Here is a 20,178-nt window from a genome sequence, read left to right on the forward strand (position 1 = left end):
TTAAAGCTAAATAAATATACTTAATTTGAGATGGTGTATTGCTGTGTCACCCAGGCTGGAGTGTAGTGGTGCTTACTGTAACCTGCACCTCCCAGGTTCAAATGATTCTCCTGCCTCAGCCTCCCGAGTAGCTGCCATTACTGGTGCCCACCACCATGCCTGGCTAAGTTTTGTATTTTTAGTAGAGACAGGGTTTCCCCATGTTGGTCAGGCTGGTCTCGAACTCCTGGCCTCAAGTGATCCGCCTGCCTCAGCCTCCCAAAGTGCTGGATTACAGGGGTGAGCCACCATGCCTGGCCAAAAATAGACTTAAAAGTTTTTGTGGCCGGGCGCGGTGGCTCACACCTGTAATCCCAGCACTTTGGGAGGCCGAGAAGGGAGGATCACGAGGTCAGGAGATCGAGACCATCCTTGCTAACATGGTGAAACCCCACCTCTACTAAAAATACACAAAAATTAGCCGGGTGTAGTGGCGGGTGTCTGCAGTCCCAGCTACTCAGGAGGCTGAGGCAGGAGAATGGCGTGAACCCAGGAGGCGGAGCTTGCAGGGAGCCCAGATTGCGCCACTGCACTCCAGCCTGGGCGACAGCGTGAGACTCCATCTCAAAAAAAAAAAAAAAAAATTTTTGTTACAAAATTAGATTAGCAAAAATTGATGTTACTATAATACTTTTTCTCCGTTTTTTCATCTTTTTACTTCTTTGATTTTAATGTTTGTTAAAATTCACGTTCCCCTTGAGAACTTTTGTTTATCTTGACAATTGAAGTCCATTAAAAATGCTCATTTAATGCCCTGAAATATTCAAATAAAAAGAATTTGCACTTCAGTGCTTTGAGTCATAAATGTAAATGATTTCTAAAGTCCATTAAAGCCTTACCCTTATGCTTAGTAGGCAGGTCTCCTTTTTACTAATGAGATTTTAGCAAAGGCATAAAAGGTTAAGTGATTATCTTAGCCAGGGAGAGGCTTTGATAATGAAGGTAGGGACTGTTGCTGTTCTTTTCATCCTAAGCTGGCATTTACCTTAATTCAGTGTTTCTTTGCTTGACAAATAGTACTCCTCAGAGTTTGTTAAAAGATTTCAGAGGGATTCATTCAGTTGGAGGTCTTTGCTTCTTATAATTATTGCAACAGAAACTGGTCCCACGTTAATTATTTAAAAAATCATGTATATAATTATAATAGCACTTTATGTTGTACAAGTAAGTGCCATTTATGACCCTGATTGTATTAAAAGGACTATGACTTCTGGTATATGAAGTCCTATTTATTTTACCTATTTTCCTGGATATTGTGATTCAATTGAGTGTCAAGTCTGGAAATTATTCTACATAATAGTGGGAGAAAAATTTGAAACTATCACCAATCTTGGACGAGAGAGGAGAGGGAAAAATGAGCCATCAGTAGATGGCAGATCACACATTGTGCAATATGCCTATAAGGGCAGTCTACTAAGATCGTGGATGTTTGAGTGATCAGTTTCCTGAGAAAATCAGTGTTTTAGTACCTTCATGGATACAAGATGCCTCCTGCATTTTTTCTGTCCTTTAAAGATGAACATTGTTGTTCACTAAACACTGAAAACCATAACCTTTAAGAACTAGAAGGTGTATTTGCTGTATCATCCACACACACTCGATCTTCGTCTTCCTTTAATTGACTGTTGGTGGAAAGTACAGTAGAGAAATGAGGTTTGCCTGCAACGTTCTCCAGGGTCCATCCTCTAGGTTGCTAGGCGTCTAGAGGCAGGTGTGGTAGTGACAATAGCGACAGTGGTGATAGCAGCATTCCAATTCTACTGGGTATCAGATATGGATATCAGATATATTGGTGGGTCCTTTCATTTAAAATACCAAGTGGTGGCATGATGGCTTTCTGGTGGGTCAACTGTCATTCTGAATGTACTTTGTGAAGGCCCTGACTAGATCCTGCTGAGGAGTCCTGGCCAAAAATCTATGTTTGATATTTCAGGCTCAACCACAGGCAATGACAAAGGCTTTACCGGGCAAACCCCTCCGAGGAAAGTTGCCCTTCCCAGACTTGGGGCAAACCCAGTGCAATCCAATCTTTAAAGAGAATTGCATTCAGGAACTCAGATCCTCCTAATGGCTCATGTTCTTAAACATAGTTGCCTTCCTAACCCAGGTGTCTTCATTCAGAAGTTTCTTTATCTGAGGGCTTCCTGCTGGAGCTTTCTTCGGGTGCTTCTGCTTAAGCTTTCTTATGAGTGGAGTGGGAGGAAACCTTAAGAAACCGTTCCCTCCTCTGACTCCATACTCTTCTACTCCTAGCTCTCCCCCTCCCACTCCAACCTCCTGCTCCAGGGTTCGTAATACTACTGGAGATTTTTGTTTGGGGCTTCCTCAATAGTGAGCTGACCCCCATGTCGGTCCTCATTCACTGACCCTCCACCAGTGCACCTTTCTGGGGAATTTAGAAGGCCTGAGTGAGTTGGCAGTTTCTTTGGTTTTGGCCTCTTGCTTATACTATTGCAGTAAGTGATTAAAGGCTTGATTGTTACTTCGATCTTGGCCTGCTGCTTTAATCAACTTCTCCAACAACGGGCAGCTCAGTTCTCTATCCAGCTCAGCTGAGTTTCTGACACTGTTACTCCAGGTCATCCAATGGTTTTGTTTAAAACACCTTATGTAAAATCTCTTCTAGTTTAAAATTCTTAAAGTGGTTTCTTTTTCCTGTGTTGAACAATTGCCCCTACGGAATTTGTTACCTTTAATTTGAGCTGTTCAGTCTTAGTGGTCAAGCAGGTATTGTAGGCTGGAAAGGTCATCCTTGTCATGCCATGACAATGATCTGATCTTTGACAAACCTGACAAAAACAAGCAATGAGGAAAAGATTCCCTATTTAATAAATGGTGTTGGGAAAACTGGGTAGCCATATGCAGAAAACTGAAACTGGACCCGTTCCTTACACCTTATACGAAAATCAAATCAAGATGGATCAAAGACTTAAAGCAAAGACCTGGGACCATAAAAATCCTAGAAGAAAACCTGGGTAATACCATTCGGGACATAGGCATGGGCAAGGACTTCATGTCTAAAACACCAAAAGCAATGGCAACAAAAGCCAAAATTGACAAATGTGATCTAATTAACTAAAGAGCTTCTGCACAGCAAAAGAAACTATCAGCAGAGTGAACAGGCAACCTACAGAATGGGAGAAAACTTTTGCAATCTATCCATCTGACAAAGGGCTAATATCCAGAATCTAGAAAGAACTTAAACAAATTTGCAAGGAAAAAACAACCCCATCAATAAGTGGGCAAAGGATATGAACAGTTCTCAAAAGAAGGCATTTATGCAGCTAACAGACATGTGAAAACATGCTCATTATCAGTGAACATTAGAGAAATGCAAATCAAAACCACAATGAGACACCATCTCACTCCAGTTAGATGGTGATCATTCAAAGTCGGGAAACAGCAGATGCTGGAGAGGATGTGGAGAAATAGGAATGCTATTACACTGTTGGTGGGAATGTAAATTAGTCCAACCATTGTGGAAGACAGTGTGGCAATTCCTCAAGGATCTAGATCCAGAAATACCATTTGACCCAGCAATCCAATTACTGGGTATATACCCAAAGGATTATAAATCATGCTGCTATAAAGACACATGCACATATATGTTTATTGCGGCACTATTCACAATAGCAAAGACTTGGAACCAAACCAAATGTCCATCAATGATAGTCTGGATAAAGAAACTATGGCACATATACACCATGGAATACTATGCAGCCATAAAAAAGGATGAGTTCATGTCCTTTGCAGGGACGTGGATGAAGCTGGAAACCATCGTTCTCAGCAAACTATCACAAAAACAGAAAACCAAACACCACATGTTCTCACTCCTAAGTGGGAGTTGAACAATGAGAACACATGGACACAGGGAGGGGAACATCACACACTGGGGCCTACTGGGGGGTGGGGAGCTAGGGGAGGGATAGCATTTGGAGAAATACCTAATGTAGGTGACAGGTTGATGGGTGCAGCAAACCACCATGGCACGTGTATACCTATGTAACAAACCTGCACATTCTGCACATGTACCCCAGTACTTAAAGTATAATAGAAAACAATTTAACTGCTCAATGGGTAAGAGAAACATCATGTAGTATTCCTATTTATTGATAAATGAATAGTATAGAGCAGTATTTCCCATGCTGTGAGACCTATACCACTAGGAGCATTTGAGTTGATTTTAGGTGGAATGCAAAGTAATTTTCCTTTCATTTTTTATGTTTTAATTTGACAGTGTTTTCAGAAATGTAACTATTAAAAAAGTGAATGAATTTTGAGAAAAATATTAAGTAAATCATAACAGAGAAGAAATATGGGTATGGCAAAATCTTGATGGTGGTCCAATACAATTGTTGATATACAATAGACAATAACTGTTAATATTTAGACACCCTAGAAGTTACCTCAGGTTGAGATCTATGTTCTTCCTATCTTCTGCTGCCCCTTCTACAAAATGACATGTTGATAGGAGAGCAAGGTGACAGGAAGGTGTGTCAGTGAGAGAGAGAAGCAAATATATAATTGGCACCAAACAGTATGCATCAGAGGTCCCAGGGCAACGGCATGCTCAGGCTCACGAGTTGGGTCTTGCCTCAGAAAGTGAAAGGAATATCATATTCTCTACTTTCTTGATAATTAATCAAAATAAATTTGTCATTTGATTCCTTCTTGTCCTGTGGCAACTATTGTGCTATTTACATGAAGAAAATAAATGAGTCCTAGATTTAAAAAAAATAAATAAACATAATGCAAACAGAAAAAGGACATTAGCTGAACATGAAGGAAATATAAATAAAATGCTGACTTTAGCTAATAAAATATATGACTATTGATTCACTAATAGTTAAAAAAAGGACAATGTATAATGAAAAAGCTGACTCTATATGTTGATGGTTTGACTGATGATAACTTTTAAGCATTACTTATCCATCTTCCCCTTCTGCCTCCAATCTGGGCAAGTTAATAATAAAGCTTGGGTGTTCCCCTCTTTAGTATTAGTGGTAGATTCAAATCACGTAAGCTCCCATCCCCAGACAGGAATGCTCACCTTGGCCCAACACTTTAACCATAATAAAAATTCTAAGAATGGGTGGGTGATGTCACCAACATGGTGGAATAGGAAACTTCTGACTTTCCCTGATACTAGGAAAGAAATCCCAACACCCAGTTTCTTTGTGTAGAGAGGAAGATCTGGACCTCACATAGAGGACCCAAACCTTCAATTTCCCCAAGGTATGGTGATTGATTCACAAACTTTAGAAATGCAGGGGATTAGACATGCCCATGCCCCTCTAGACAGTAGGAAGAGAAGTGGAAGTTTATACATGTGCATAAGCACTGCTAAGGACTTTATCCCCTTGGGAGCACTAAAGAGAAGGAGCTTTAAAAAGCCCACAGCTCTCTGTTTCCCCCCAAGTCCACTTGAGAGGGGTTTACAAAACACCTTTCCAGTAGCTGGCTGGCGGCCTGGATTCTAACTAACTTGCATCCATGGAGGAGTTAAAGAGACAGTCAATTATTAATCCTCCTCTAGTTTGGGAAGAGTCTGCACTCACATCAAGTGTCTCAAATCCTACAACATTCACCTAAGGAATAGTATTTGAAATCTCTTAGCTCTGGGTGCCAAGGGACCAGTGTACACATGTCATTGTCCACCAGAGGGAAAAAAAAAGGGATTTAAAAAAATTTTCTCTCATACAAGTCCAGTCTTGGAGAGATGTAGGTTTATTATTTAAAGCACAAAAACCAACACAGAGAATCAAGGAATATGAAGAAACAAGAGAATATGTTCCAAAGAAAAGAGCAAGATAAGTCTCCAGAAATCAACTCAAATAAAGTAGAGTATGCAGTTTACCTGACAGGGAATTCAAAATAATGGTATAAAGATGTTCACAGAGGTTAAGACAATAAGGCAAGATGTTGATAACTTCGAAAAAGAGATAGAAAGCATAAAGGAAATACCAAATGAAAATCATATATTCGAAGGATGCTATAACTGAACTAAAAATTTTAATAGGAGGATTTAACATCAGACTTTATGAAGCAGAAGAAAGGATCACTGAAAATAAACCAATATGAGGAACAAAAGAAATTAAAAAGAGTGAAGATAGCTTAAGAGACCTATAGAATATCATCAAGTGGAACAGCTTATACATTATTGGCGTGGAAGTAAAAGAAGAATGAGCAAAGAACAGAAAACACATTCAAAGAAATAATTGCAGAAAACTTCTCACATCTGGGAAATGAATTCTGGGATAGGAATTAGAAAGCCAGATCCATTAAGCCCATAAGATACCAAGAAGATGAATTCAAAGAGACTAACACCATAACAGATCATAGTCAAATTTTCAAAAGTTAAAAACAAAGAGACAGCATTGAAAGCAGCAAGGGAAAAGTGAATTGTTACATATAGAGGAACTTCCATAAGCTATCAACCAATTTATCATGAGAAACCTTGCAAGTCAAAGGGAGTGGGATGATAAATTCAAAATTCCGAAATAAAAAGATTGTCAACCAAGAATACTATACCCAGAAATCCTGCCTTTCAAAAATTAAGGGTTAAGAAAAAGTATCAAATAAAAGCTGAGAGAATCCATTACCACTAGACCTGGATTACAAAAAATGCTGAAGTTTTTCAAGCTGAAGGAAGAGGATGAAAATTGGTAACATAAAAATCATATAAAATACAAAATGCATGGTAAAATTAAGAAAGTACATTATCAAATTCAAAGCACTCTGATACTGTAATGGTGGTGGGAAAATCAATTATTAGTATATTTCTAGTATAAAGATCAATAGGCAAAACTATTTAGAACAACTAAAGTGACAATAATTTGCTAATATTGTGAAAAGATGTAAAGTGTGACACCTAAAACATAAAACATGGGAAGAGATGGAGTAAAAGAGGAGTTTGTATATGCCATCAAAATTAAGCTCTTACCAGTTTAAATTAACTTGTTATAAGATTTTTTATGTAAGCCTCACGGTGAACACAAAGCAAAAACTAATAGTAGATACACAAAAATAAATGAAAAGGACCAAAGTCTACCTGTACAGAAAACTATCAAATCACAAAGAATGCAAAAGAGGAAGAAGTGAACAAAAGATTACAGAAAACAACTAGGACAAACAATTAACAAAATTGCAGAAGTAAGTCTATACCTATTAATAATAGCCTTGAGTGTAAATAAATTAGGTTCTCCAAATAAAAGATATAAAGTGGTAGAATAGATTAAAAAACAAGACCTAATTATATGCTACCTGTAGGAGACTCACTTTACCCATAAGGACACACACAGACAAATTATGAAGGGGAGGGAAAAGATATTTCATGCAATTGAAAACCAAGAACAAGGCGGAATAGCTATATTTGTATCAGATAAAATAGACTTTAAGTCAAAAGCTTTATAAAGCGATGTCATTATGTAATGATAAAATTGTCAATTCAGCAAGAGGATATAATAATTGTAAACATATATGCACCAATACTGGAACAGCAAATATATAAAGCATGTATTATTAGATATAAAGGGAAAGGTAGACTATAATCCAATTATAGTAGGGGACTTCTTCATTCCACTTTCAAAAATGGGAAAATACTTTAGATATATGATCAACAAAGTAACATCAGCGTTAGACTATACTCTAAGTCAAATGGTCCTCTGATATTTGCAAAACATTTGATCAAACAGCCACAGAATACACATTCTTCCCATTCGCACATGGAACATCCTCAAAGGTAACCGTATGTTATGGCACAAAATAAGTCATAGCAAAGTTTTAAAAATTAAAATAATATCAATTTTCTGACCACAGTGAGCTAAAATTAGAAATCAACAATTAGAAGAACTTTGTGAACTCTGTGAATACGTGGAAAGCAAACAACATGCTACTAAATGATCAATGGCTCAACGAAGAAATTAAGATGGAAATTTTAAAAAATTTTAAAACAAATATAAATGAACACAAAACATACCAAATCCTATGGTATACAGCAAAAGCAGGGAATTATGTAACAAAAATACCTACATAAAAAAGTAGTGATATTTCAAATAAGCAACCTAATGATGCACCTCAATGAACTAGAAAAACATAAAACTAACCCCAAATTAGTGGAAGGAAAGAAATAATAAAGATCAGAGCAGAAATAAATAAAATTGAGACAAAAATACCAAACATCAATAAAACCAAGAGTTTGTGTTTTGAAAAAATAAATAAAATTGACAAATCTTTAGCTAGACTACCAAATTAGCTAGACTAATTTTTCTTAAACTATTCAATGAAATTGAAGGAGAGAATTCTTCCACATTAATTCTACAAGGCCATCATTACCCTGATAACAAAACCAGATAAGTCATAACAAGAAAAGAAAACTGCAGGTCACTATCCCTGATGGATGCAGACACAAAAATCCTCAACAAAATACTAGCAAACAGAATCCAACAGCACATTAAAAATATTATATACAATGATCAAATACAATTTGTCCCAGGGATGTATGGATGATTTAATGTAAATCAATAAATGTGACAAATCACATCAACAGAATGAAGGACAATACCCAAATAATCAATCAATGAAGAAAAAGCATTTGATAAAATCCAACCTCTCTTCATGATGAAAACTCTCAGTGAATTAGATATAAAACAAACACACCTCAACACAAGAAGGCCAAATACGAAATACCTACAACTAACATCAGCCTACCTGGAGAAAGTTGAAAGCCTCTCCTCTAAGAGCTGGAGAGAAACAAAAGTGGAGAAAACAAAACTTTCACTACTTTTATTCCAGCCTGGGCGACAGAGCGAGACTCCGTCTCAAAAAAAAAAAAAAAAAATTGAATTTTATTGCCAGTCTTTTCTGCATCTATTGCCAGTCTTTTCTGCATCTATTGAGATGATCATGTAGTTTTGTTTTTAGTTTTATGTATGTGGCAAATCACATTTGTTGATTGGCGTATGTTGAACCACCTTGCATCTCAGGAATGAAGCCTACTTCATCATGGTGGACTAGCTTTTCAATATGCTCCTTGATTTGGTTTGCTAGGATGTTTTTTTTTGAGAATTTTTGCATGTATGTTTATCAGAGATGTTGGCATGAAATTTCCTTTTTTTGTTACTGTTGTCTCTCTGCCAGGTTTTGGTATCAGAATGATGCTGGCCTCACAGAATGAGTTACGGAGGAGTCCCTCTTCCTTAGTGTTTTTGAATAGTTTTAGGATTGGTACCAGCTCTTCTTCATATGTCTGGCAGAATCTGACTGTGAATCTGTTTGATCCAGGGCTTTTTCTGGTAGGTAGGCTTCTTATAACTGATTAAATTTCAGAATTCATTACTGATCTGTTCAGGGTTTAAATATCTTCCTGATTCAATCTTGGGAGGTGATATGTTTCCAGGATTTTATCCATTTCTTTGTTGATCTTCTAGCCTGTGTGCATTGATGTGTTTGTAATAGTCTCCAATGGCTTTTTGTATTTCTGTGGTGTTGGTGGTGATGTCTCCTTTGTAATTTTTGATAATGTTTATCTAAATGTTCTTTTTGTTCTTGATTAATCTAGCTAGTGGCCTATCAATGTTATTTATGGTTTTGAAGAACCACTTTTTTATTTTATTGATCTTCTCTATGGTTTTGCACATCAATTTTGTTTATTTCAGCTCTAATTTTGTTTTTATTTTCTTCTGCTAGTTTCAGAATTGGGTTGCTCTTGTTTTCCTAGTTCCTCTAGGTATGATGTTATGCTGTGAATTTGAGATCTTTCTAACATTTTTATGTGGGAGTTTAGTTGTATAAGTTTTCCTATAACACTGCTTTAACTGTGTCCCAGAGATTCTGATACATTCTATCTCTGTTTTCATTAGTTTCAAAGAATTTATTGATTCCTGTCTTAATTTTATTGTTTACCCAAAAGTCATTCAGGAGCAGATTATTTAATTTGCATTTAATTGTATGGTTTTGAGGAATCTTCTTGGTATTCAATTATATTTTTATTGTGTTGCATTCTGAGAGTGCGGTTGCCATGATTCTAGTATTTGTTTTAAACATTATTGAGAATTGCTTTACGACTGAGCATGTGCTTGATTTTACAGTATGTGCCATGTGCAAATGAAAAGAATGTATGCTAAGTTGTCTAGGGGAGTGCTCTGTAGATGGCTGTTAGGTCCATTTAGTCAGGTCTCAAGTTTAGGTCCCAAAAATATTTTATAGTTTTCTGCCTCGACAGTCTGTCTAATACTGTCAGTAGGGCATTGAAGTCTCCTATTATTTCGTGGTTTGTAAACTTTCTTCATTTGTCTCTAAGAACTTGTTTTATAAATTTTGGTGCTCCAGTGTTCTGTGCAAGTATATTTAGGATAGTAAAGTCTTCTTGTTGAGTTGAACCCTTTATCATTATGTAATGCCATTCTTTGTCCTTTTTGATGACCATTGGTTTAAAGTCAGTTTTGTCTGAAATTAGAATAGCAACCCCTGCTTTCTTTTTTCTTTTCTATTTGCTTGATAGAGCTTTCTCCATCCCTTTACTTTGAGTCTATGAGTGTTATTGCATGTGAGATCGGTCTCTTGAAGACATTGTACAGTTAAGTCTTGCTTCTTTTTCCAGCCTGCCTCTATGTGTCTTTTAAGTGGGATGTTTAGCCCATTTATGTTCAAGGTTAATATGTACATGTGCAGATTTGATCCTGTCATTATGTTGTTAGCTAATTGTTACGTAGACTTGATTGTGTAGTTGCTTTGTAGTGTCAATGATCTCTGTACTTATGTATGTTTTGTAGTGGCTGGTAATGTTTTTCGTTTCCATGTTTAGCACTGCTTTAGGACCACTTGTAAGGGATATTTGGAGGTAACAAATTTCCTTAGCATTTGCTTGTCTAAAAAAAAATTATTTGTCCTTTTACTTATGAAACTTAGTTTGGCTGGATATAAAATTCTTGGTTATAATTTCTTTTTGTAAAGATCCTGAATCCTGAATATCATTCTCTTCTAGTTTGTAGGGTTTCTGCTGAAAGGTCCACTGTTAGCCCAATGAAGTTCTCTTTGTAGATGACCTGTCCCTTTTCTCTAGCTGCCTTTAATATATTTCTTTCTACTCTCTACTTCTATGGGACCTGGACCCTGGAGAATCTGATGACTGTTTGTCTTGGGGATGGCCATCTTGTATAATACCTTGCAGAGGTTCTCTGAATTTCCTAAATTTGAATTTTGATTTTTCTAGTGATGTTGAGAAAATGTTCGTAAACATTATCCTCAAATATGCTTTTCATGTTACTTGCTCTCTCTCTGTCTCTTTCAGGGACACAAATGAATGGCAGGTTTGGTCTCTTTACATAATCCCTTATTTCTTAAAGGTTTTCTTCATTCTTTTCTATTCTGTTTTCTTCATTTTTGTCTGAGTTGATTTGAATAACTGGTCTTTGAGCTCTGAAACTCTTTCCTCAGCTTTGCCTATTCTGCTGTTAATATTTTCAATTACATTATTTCAGCTCTTGAATCATTTTCTTGGGTTCCCTAGATTCCTTAATTCGGGTTTCAACTTTCTCCTGAATCTTGATGAACTTCATTACCATTGAGATTTTGAATTCTTGTCTGTCTTTTTAGCCATTTTTGTTTGGCTAGAAACCATTGTTGGGGAGCTATTGTGGTCATAAGGAGTAAGGAGACACACTGGGTTTTTGAATTGTCAAAGTTCTTGTGCCTTTTCTTTCTTATCTGGTGATGTGCCCTTAACTGTGGTGTAATTTGAATATGGTCAATTGGCTTCATTTCTGGATATTTTCAGAACACTAAGGCTTTGTGCAGGATCTTTATTTGTGGCTACTGCAGCACTACTCACAATAGCCAAGATATGGAAACAATGTAACTATCCATCGACAGGTAAATGAATTTTTATAATCTAGTACATATACATAATGAAATATTATTTGGCTATAAAAAGAATGAAATTCTGTCATTTGCAATGAGCCTGGAGGACATTATGTTAATTGAAATAGGCCAGCACAGAAGATAAGTATCCCATGTTGTCACTCATATGTTAGAGCTAAAAAAGTAGATCCCATAGAAGTAGAGAGTAGAATAGTGGTCACTAGAGGCTGGGAAGGGTAGGGGGAAAGGTTGGGAAGAAGTTGGTTAATGGGTACAAAATTATAGTTAGATAAGTTATAATGTTCTGTAGTATAGGCGGGTGACTATAGTTAACCATAATTTATTGTATATTTTAATACAGCTAGAAGAGAGGATCTTGAATGTTCTGAGCACAAAGACATGATAAATATTTGAGGTGATGGTTATGCCACCTGCTCTTATTTGATTATTACACACTGTAGACATGTATCAAAATGTCAGATGTATCCCATATACATATGCAATTATTATGTATCAGTTTGAAAAATCTCAAGCCTGTCTCCTTTCCTGGCTATTTAAACCATTTGGAACTATTTTGGGAAGGATCCCTTGCTCTTTGAAAAAAACACCTCATTATAGAAAATATTTTCATAACCTCTTGGGGGGCGGGGTGTGTGTGTGTGCATGCATGTGTGACATCATTGGTCTTGACATCCAAATCAAATTTTGGGCAGGGATTCATCCTGTTTCTTTAGGGTGGCAATTAACACCATCCTAATGTAAGATGTTAACATTAGGGAAAACTTGGTGGTGGGTATTCAGGAATTCTCTTTCTTTGCAATTTTTCTGTAAATCTAAAACTGCTCTAAAAGTTTATTTTTAAAAAGTCATTGCATGATAGTTCAGGATGACACAAGCATAAAATAACTCTGTCTTTGGGGTCCATGCTGACTTCTAGGTGAGTCTGTTTCTTCAAGAATTCAATTCCAGATCTGTATGACTGTAGACCCTGAGCTTTCCCCAGTAGAGTATAGCACTTGTTATTTACACACCAATGTCCCTCAACTAGGCTTGAATTCCTTAGGAGTGAGAACTGTGTTTTATTCATTTTTGGGTCCCCAGATGTAATTTAGACCCACACCTGAAAAAGTGTACACTACATTTATTCTTCCTTTTCCTTTAATACATAAGTTTGGTTACCTCAATCACATATAAGAATAATCCTCCTAATTGTTTTTAGCAGCTCAAGTAATCATAATTATTATGGGGAATTAATACAGATAGAATACTTTGCTTACAGAATTATACAGAAGAAAAAACTCATTCTTGATGGTATATGCTACTGAAATTCAGTTGTGTTGTTGCCATAAATCATAGCGTAGCAATCACTTTTTCCTCTGCTGGGAAAGCCATTCTTGGCCTGCTTCCAAAAACTCTGGTAGAGGACAGCATACAAGAGCTCTTATGGGAGAGCATGCGAAATTATTATTGTTTGTTCCTGGATTCTGGATTATGATCTTGCTACCTAAAATATAAGCCCCTTAAAATTGCTATTAGATACCAGATAGCTCTCCATTATGAAGCACTGTAGTATGTCATAACGATTTTATAACTTAAAATATTTCTATATCAAGAGCCATCAGGTTAACATAATGAGAACTATATGTCAGGTTCTGTGGAATTGTTTGTACTCTATCCTGATAAAATGAATCTGGCATGAAGTACTATTCTTTCTTTATCTGAATAAGTGCTTTATCATCACAGGTATGATGTGGATTAGATCCTGCTCTCTTAAAATAATCAAAAGAAGACACTTCCTTTGTTGCAGCTAGTAATGTTCTAAGTGATGGGCTGCTTTAGATTTGTGGAGGCCTTTCAAACAAATCCAGGGCATGTTCTTTTGTCTATGGGTTCTCTCTCTGGCTTTGCATAGGGTGGAAAGTCATTGCAACTCTTTCATCAAATTGAATTAAATTGCTTAAGTCTTTGTGACCTGTATGAACTCAGATATCCTTGTGCAATTACAGTGTTCAATATTCAGGACTCACAATAAGGAAAGTACCTGGTTTGAACGGGTGCTAGGTCATGAGGGAGCAGTGCAGGCATGAAGCTAAAAGCCCCCATTTCTAGTCTTTGTTCTGCTGCTAGCTCACTCTGTCACTCTGGTCAAGGCCTTTTACTTCTTGGAGAACTGGATTCCTCTTATGTAAAGTGGGGAAGGTGGTGCAGGTGATCTCTGAATATAATATTTTATAGCTTTAGAACTATTGTAGGAGTGAAGTTCTCATATGGTCTGCGAGAACTTTATACTCTGATTTCATTAATAATAAGTCTGAATTTCTGTAGTTCTGAGTTCTGGAGGTAACACAATTGTCTGAAAATAATTTATGTACTTAGATTTCAATTTGGGGAGATTTATATTAGGAAAAAATGTTTAATTTGGTCTTATTTACAATTTTCACAGAAGTATATAAATAATAAAAGGAAATCAATAGCAAAAAGTTATGTCAATCTATTAGGTTCAACTCCTTCCCCCAAAAAATTTTTGGCTCAATGAAGAGTCTACCTATTTTTTTACTTAGTTGATTTTCTGCCGCTGAAAAACATTTTAAGGCTGTTGCTCAACTACTGCTTCCACAAGTGCCTGTTTTGGAGGTGTGTCTTGGGTTCTTTATTCCCTGACTTGAAGAAATAGATTTACTTGATGAAAGGGAGTCATAGAAAGCACCAGACTGTGACATGGGTGTGGGAGCATCATACAGGTAAGGGTAAGGGGCGTTGGATAAATGAGTGATTAGAAAGGATTTTGGAGGTGCTGATGGGATTTGAAAGTGAGCTTTTATTCAAGATAGGGGAATAGTAAATCAAATTTTTATCTTTGACTATGTCCTTGGGTAGGCAATAGTCTGGACAGGTATAGCTAACTCTCAGCCTGAGGAATTCCAGAGCATTCTGTCATTTCTGCCCAACTAAACACAAGTAGTGTTACTGTCAATGATAAAGAGATAAAAGAGTTCTCCTCCTTCTTCCAAGACTTAGAACATGCTTTAATGCTATGGAAAGCTGGGAAACTGAACACAGGTGTAAATGTTAAAATTTTAATTGCTGACATTTATCAAGAATTTTCTGAGCTCTTGGAACTGTGCTAAATTCCTTTTGTGTATTATCTCGTTTCATTTATGTATTCATTCATATTTATTCAATATTTATTCAACAGGTACATGCCAGGCACACTTTTGACACTTAGAACATAGGAATGAACAAAATACAAGAAATCCCTTTTTTTACTTGACTTTATACCCAAGTCAAGTACCCATTAATATAAGGGTGAAGAGGGACATACAAGAAATATATTTCTAAGTTATATAATACATAAAGTGATGGCAAATACTTGAAGAAATTAGAATTTGAAAGTTAGGAAATATTGCATATGTCAATATATACACATAATTTTAAATATGGTGGCTAGGGAAGTCCTGATTGAGAAGTTGACATTGGAATCAAAGGCTGAAGGAGGTAAGGAAGCAAGCCAAGCAAACATCTGGGGGAAGAGACTTCCAGGCAAAGGGAAAAGCAACTGCAAAAATCCACAGGAAGAACTGTGCTGTATGGTTAAGAAATAGTGGGGAGACTAGTGTGGCTGCAGCAGCAAGAGTATTAGGATAGTATCATAGGAAATAAGGTCATAGAGGAAGGGGTCAAATAATGATGGGAGTTGGGGGGAGATGATGAACAGATTTTGAAGGTATTTCTATTTGAAGAGGGTTTTGAACAGAGAAGTGTCATGATCTGACTTAAGTCTTCACAGTAATGCAATGAATGCTGTGCTGATAATAGATTTTTTGGATACATAGGTGGAAGCTCAGAGATCAGTTAGGAAATAATTGCAAGAATCCAGATTAGAGTGTCAGGGTGGTTGCAATGAGGTTGTAAAATGTGGCCAGGTTCATATCTTTAAAGGTAGAAACTACAAGATTTGCTGACATTTTGGATATTTGATATGAGAAATAGCAACGTGTTAAGGATGATTTCAAGGCGTCTGGCATAAGAAACCATAAGGCTTTTGTCTTGAGGACAGGTAAAATGGAATTTTAGTATACTGAGATGAGGAAGTCAGTAGACGGAGCAGTTTAGGAAAGGGGGGAAATCAGGAGTTTGGTTTTGTATATTTCAAATTTGAAATGTTTATAATGTATCTAATTAGAGATTTCCAGTAGGCAGTTGTATATGCAAATTATTTAATCCTTTCAACAACCATAGGAGGTATGTTTTATAATTATTCTGATCACAGAGGGGGCATGTAATTAATATCTTGATTACAGATGTTCTAGGGCACATAGATAGTAAGCAGCTGAGTAGCCATTTGAATCCAGGCACCCTGAGTCCAGAGCCATGTTACTCACCCTGTAGATTTGCTGTCTTTCTCAGCCATCTTAATCAAACTCCCAACATGCTTTTTTGTAGAAATTGACAAGATGATTCATAAACTTATATGGAAATGCAAAAGTCTTAGATTAGCAAAAACAATTTTGAAAAAGAATAAAGTTAGACGAATCTTACCACCTAATAGTACAATATAAAGCCATAGTAGACAATATGATATTTGTGTAAGGAGAAACAGCAACAACGTTTTTTGAAAGCCTACAAATAGAGACACATATGCAATCAATTGGTTTTTAACAAGTTTCAAGGTAATTTAATGCTATTAAATTAGCTTTTGCTAAAGCTTTGTATTTTTAATAAATAGTACTGAAACAACTGGACATCCACATGCAAAACCCCTCACAATCTCTATTTTATGCCATATAAAAATTAATTTGAAATATATTACAAACCTAAACATAGGAGTGGAAACAACAAGAATTCCAGAAGAAAACAGGAGACTAGCTTTGTGAACTCTGGGTAGCCATAATTATTGACAGAACATAAAAGCACTAAATATTAGAAATATAATTTAGGCTCTTCTACTAAAATTCAAATCACCTGCCCATCAAAAGGAATTGTTAAGAAAATAAAAAGAGGAAAAAATGGCAAATGGGAGGCAGGGTTAACTTGCAGCTCCCACTTGGACAGACGGAGCAGTGTGTGGAGACTCACACTGTGAACTTTGGCTCCAAAAACTACTGCAGGAACATACCAGGAAAGCTGAGAGGATCCACAGACCCTTCAAAGGAAGCGGATTGCTGCTGTAGGCCCCTGGAGACAGCCAAAACATTGTGAGTATGAAAAGGGTGAAAGCATGAAACAGAAGTCGTCTGCCCCGGAACACACACCCTCACTGGGGAACCCCAAAGTCCAGATCACAGGAGTATGATGTGACCTTACCTGGAGTTGAGAGAAACTTAAAGAGCCAAGCAACATCCAGAGGTAGAAGAAGCAGCGGGAAGAGCCCTGTGGGCACTCTTGGTCCCCAGGGAAGCTATTTCCAACTTTGTCTCACAGGGGTCCTTGGGGAGGACTGACAGAGAAACTGGGAAAAAAAACACAGAAGAAAACTTCTAGCCCTATTTTGTTACAATGTTGACAGAACGTGAAGTTTCCTGGACAGAACCTGGGGGGGGGGGGTGGATAGCCCGTGCAGGCACAGCACAGAAGTTGCAGCAGACACAAGGAGGCATGAAACTTGAAAGCCCTGCTTGCTTTCTCAGCCAGGAGACTGGTAACCTGGGCCAGATTCTCAGTCCTGCAGATAAACTGCCTGGAGATAAACTCAGTGCTGTTGGGTGGGGCAGTAGGAATGAGACTAGCCTTTTGGGCTGCATGGGAGTGGGGTGAGGCCTGTAACTGCTGGCTTTTCCCCACTTCCCTGGAGACCTGTATGACAGCAGATGCAGTCATAACTCCCCTGTGAACATAACTCCATTGGTCTGAGAACCACACCTCTATCCCGCACAGTAGCCCCAGCAAGCCCCACCCAAAGAGAGTCTGAGTTCAGACATGCCTAATCCTGCACCCACCATAGGCACATAGACCAATGGAACAGAATAGAGAACCCAGAAATAAAGCCAAATACTTACAGCCAACTGATCTTTGACCAAACAAACAAAACATAAACAAAAACATAACGTGGGGAAAGGACACCCTATTCAACAAATGGTGCTGGGATAATTGGCAAGCCACATTTAGAAGAATGAAGCTGGATCCTAATCTCTTACCTTATAAAAAATCAACTCAAGATGGATCAAAGACTTAAATCTAAGACCCAAAACCATAAAAATTCTAGAAGATAATATTGGGAAAATCCTTCTAGACATTAGCTTAGGCAAACACTTCATGACCAAGAACCTAAAAGCAAATGCAATGAAAACAAAGATAAATAGATGGGACTTAATTAAACTAACAGGCTTCTGCACAACGCAAGAAACAATCAGCAAAGTAAACTGACATCCCACAGAGTGGGAGAGAATCTCCACAATATATACATCTGACACAGGACCAATATCCGGAATCTACAAACAAACCAGCAAGGAAAAAACAAACAATCCCCTGTAAAAGTGGGCTAAGGACATGAATAGACAATTCTCAAAAGAAGATAGACAAATGGCCAACAAATATATGAAAAAATGCTCAACATCACCTATGATCAGAAAAATCCACATCGAAACCACAATGTGATACCACCTGACTCTTGCAAGAATGGCCATAATAAAATAAATAAATAAATAATTTAAAAACAATAGATGTTGGTGTGGATTTGGTGAAAAGGGAACACTTTTACACTGCTGGTGGGAATGTAAACTACTATAACCACTATGGAAAACAGTGTGGAGATTCCTTAAAGAACTAAAAGTGGAACTACCATTTGATCCAGCAATCCCACTACTGGGTATCTACCCGAAGGAAAAGAAGGCATTCTATGACATAAGACACTTAAGACACTGCATGTGCATGTTTAAAGCAGCACAATTTGAAGTTGCAAAAACATAGAACCAGCCTAAATGCCCATTAACAGCAAGTGGATAAAGAAAATGTGATTAATATATATAAATACACACCATGGAATACCACTCAGCCATAAAAAAGGAATGAAATAATGGCATTTGCAGCAACCTGGATGGAGTTGGAGACTATTATTCTAAGTGAAGTAACTCAGGAATGGAAAGCCAAACATTGTATATTCTCACTCATATGTGTGAGCTAAGATATGAAGATGCAAAGGCATAGCATGATACAATGAACTTTGGGGACTTGGTTTTTGAAAAGGGTAGAAGAAGGGTGAGGGATAAAAGACTGCACATTGGGTACAGTGTACACTACTCGGGTGATGGGTGCACCAAAATTTCAGAAATCACCACTAAAGAACTTATGTAACCAAACACCACTTGTACCCCAAAAACCTATTGAAATAAAATAAGTAAATAAATAAAAGAAAGGAAACAATACTACGTGCACATGCTTAAAAAATAGCATAGAAAGACTTTTTTAAAAGAGAAAAAGATAAGCCCAAAATTTGGAGAAAATATATGCAATACATTCACCTGACAAAATAATTGTATCCCCAAACAACATAATGCCTAAACTGTAAAATAATTTAACATAAAACACATATTACAATGCCTAAATGAAGTAGTCAGATGCTTATAATTAAAGGTAGAATCATTTTGGATATGACAGGTGTCATTCAGAATGATACCAGTACTGTCCTTGTCATGATGTTGCTGCCTTTGTCATGATTTTCTGAAGCAGAGAACCACTGCAAGGCTCTGAACAAAACCAAGTACAGAATTCTCTTCCCTTTGTTTTCGTGGTAGTTGAATTCCTAAAAATTTCAGTATATATTAAAACGATATAAAATATACTTTGTTTATACTTTGTTTATATGCATATAATGCAATATGTTTCTTGGCTTGGGTTATTATTAAGCTTTTCACAACCATAATAAATCCCTATGAAACATTAAAAATTTGAGCAGGCTATGATTCTTCAGTGTGTGAGACTGTACAACTCATTGCAGATCCAGACTTATAAACAGTTTTAGGATGTCTTAATCATGGTGACAATTAAAAAGAAAACCTCCCCTACAGATTTCTAAAATGTTCCCTAGGGGATAATGCTATTTATAAAGAGAACCACTGTTCCATTACACAACCGAGAAAAACAGAAACGTTTTCTGGCTTGGGTAGTACCTGAATGGGGAATTCTCTGTTCCTGCTGCCTTACGTCTTCCCACAGATGAATGCGTAAGTAAAGGTCTACTGGTTTCTATGTTTTAGAATACTTATTTATTGTTTTAGTAATAAAGGTGTTCTATTAGCAAAAGGATGGAGACCACCGTTGCTGAGTTGTTGCCTGGCACATATA

The 20,178-nt window shown here is 37.0% G+C and overlaps 1 long non-coding RNA gene across 1 annotated transcript; it reads right to left on the reverse strand.

Moving 5' to 3' along the window:
• Window positions 1-670: 670 nt before the first annotated feature.
• Window positions 671-16,336, reverse strand: LOC105515906. Its single transcript, XR_001002412.1, has 2 exons — window positions 16,281-16,336; window positions 671-2,828 (listed from the first exon to the last, which is right to left on the reverse strand). It is a non-coding gene; the product is annotated as an uncharacterized LOC105515906 (long non-coding RNA).
• Between the last annotated feature and the right edge of the window lie 3,842 nt (window positions 16,337-20,178).

This window comes from Colobus angolensis, unplaced genomic scaffold (assembly GCF_000951035.1).
Source record: "Colobus angolensis palliatus isolate OR3802 unplaced genomic scaffold, Cang.pa_1.0 Scaffold270, whole genome shotgun sequence".
NCBI classification, from domain to species: Eukaryota; Metazoa; Chordata; class Mammalia; order Primates; family Cercopithecidae; genus Colobus; species Colobus angolensis.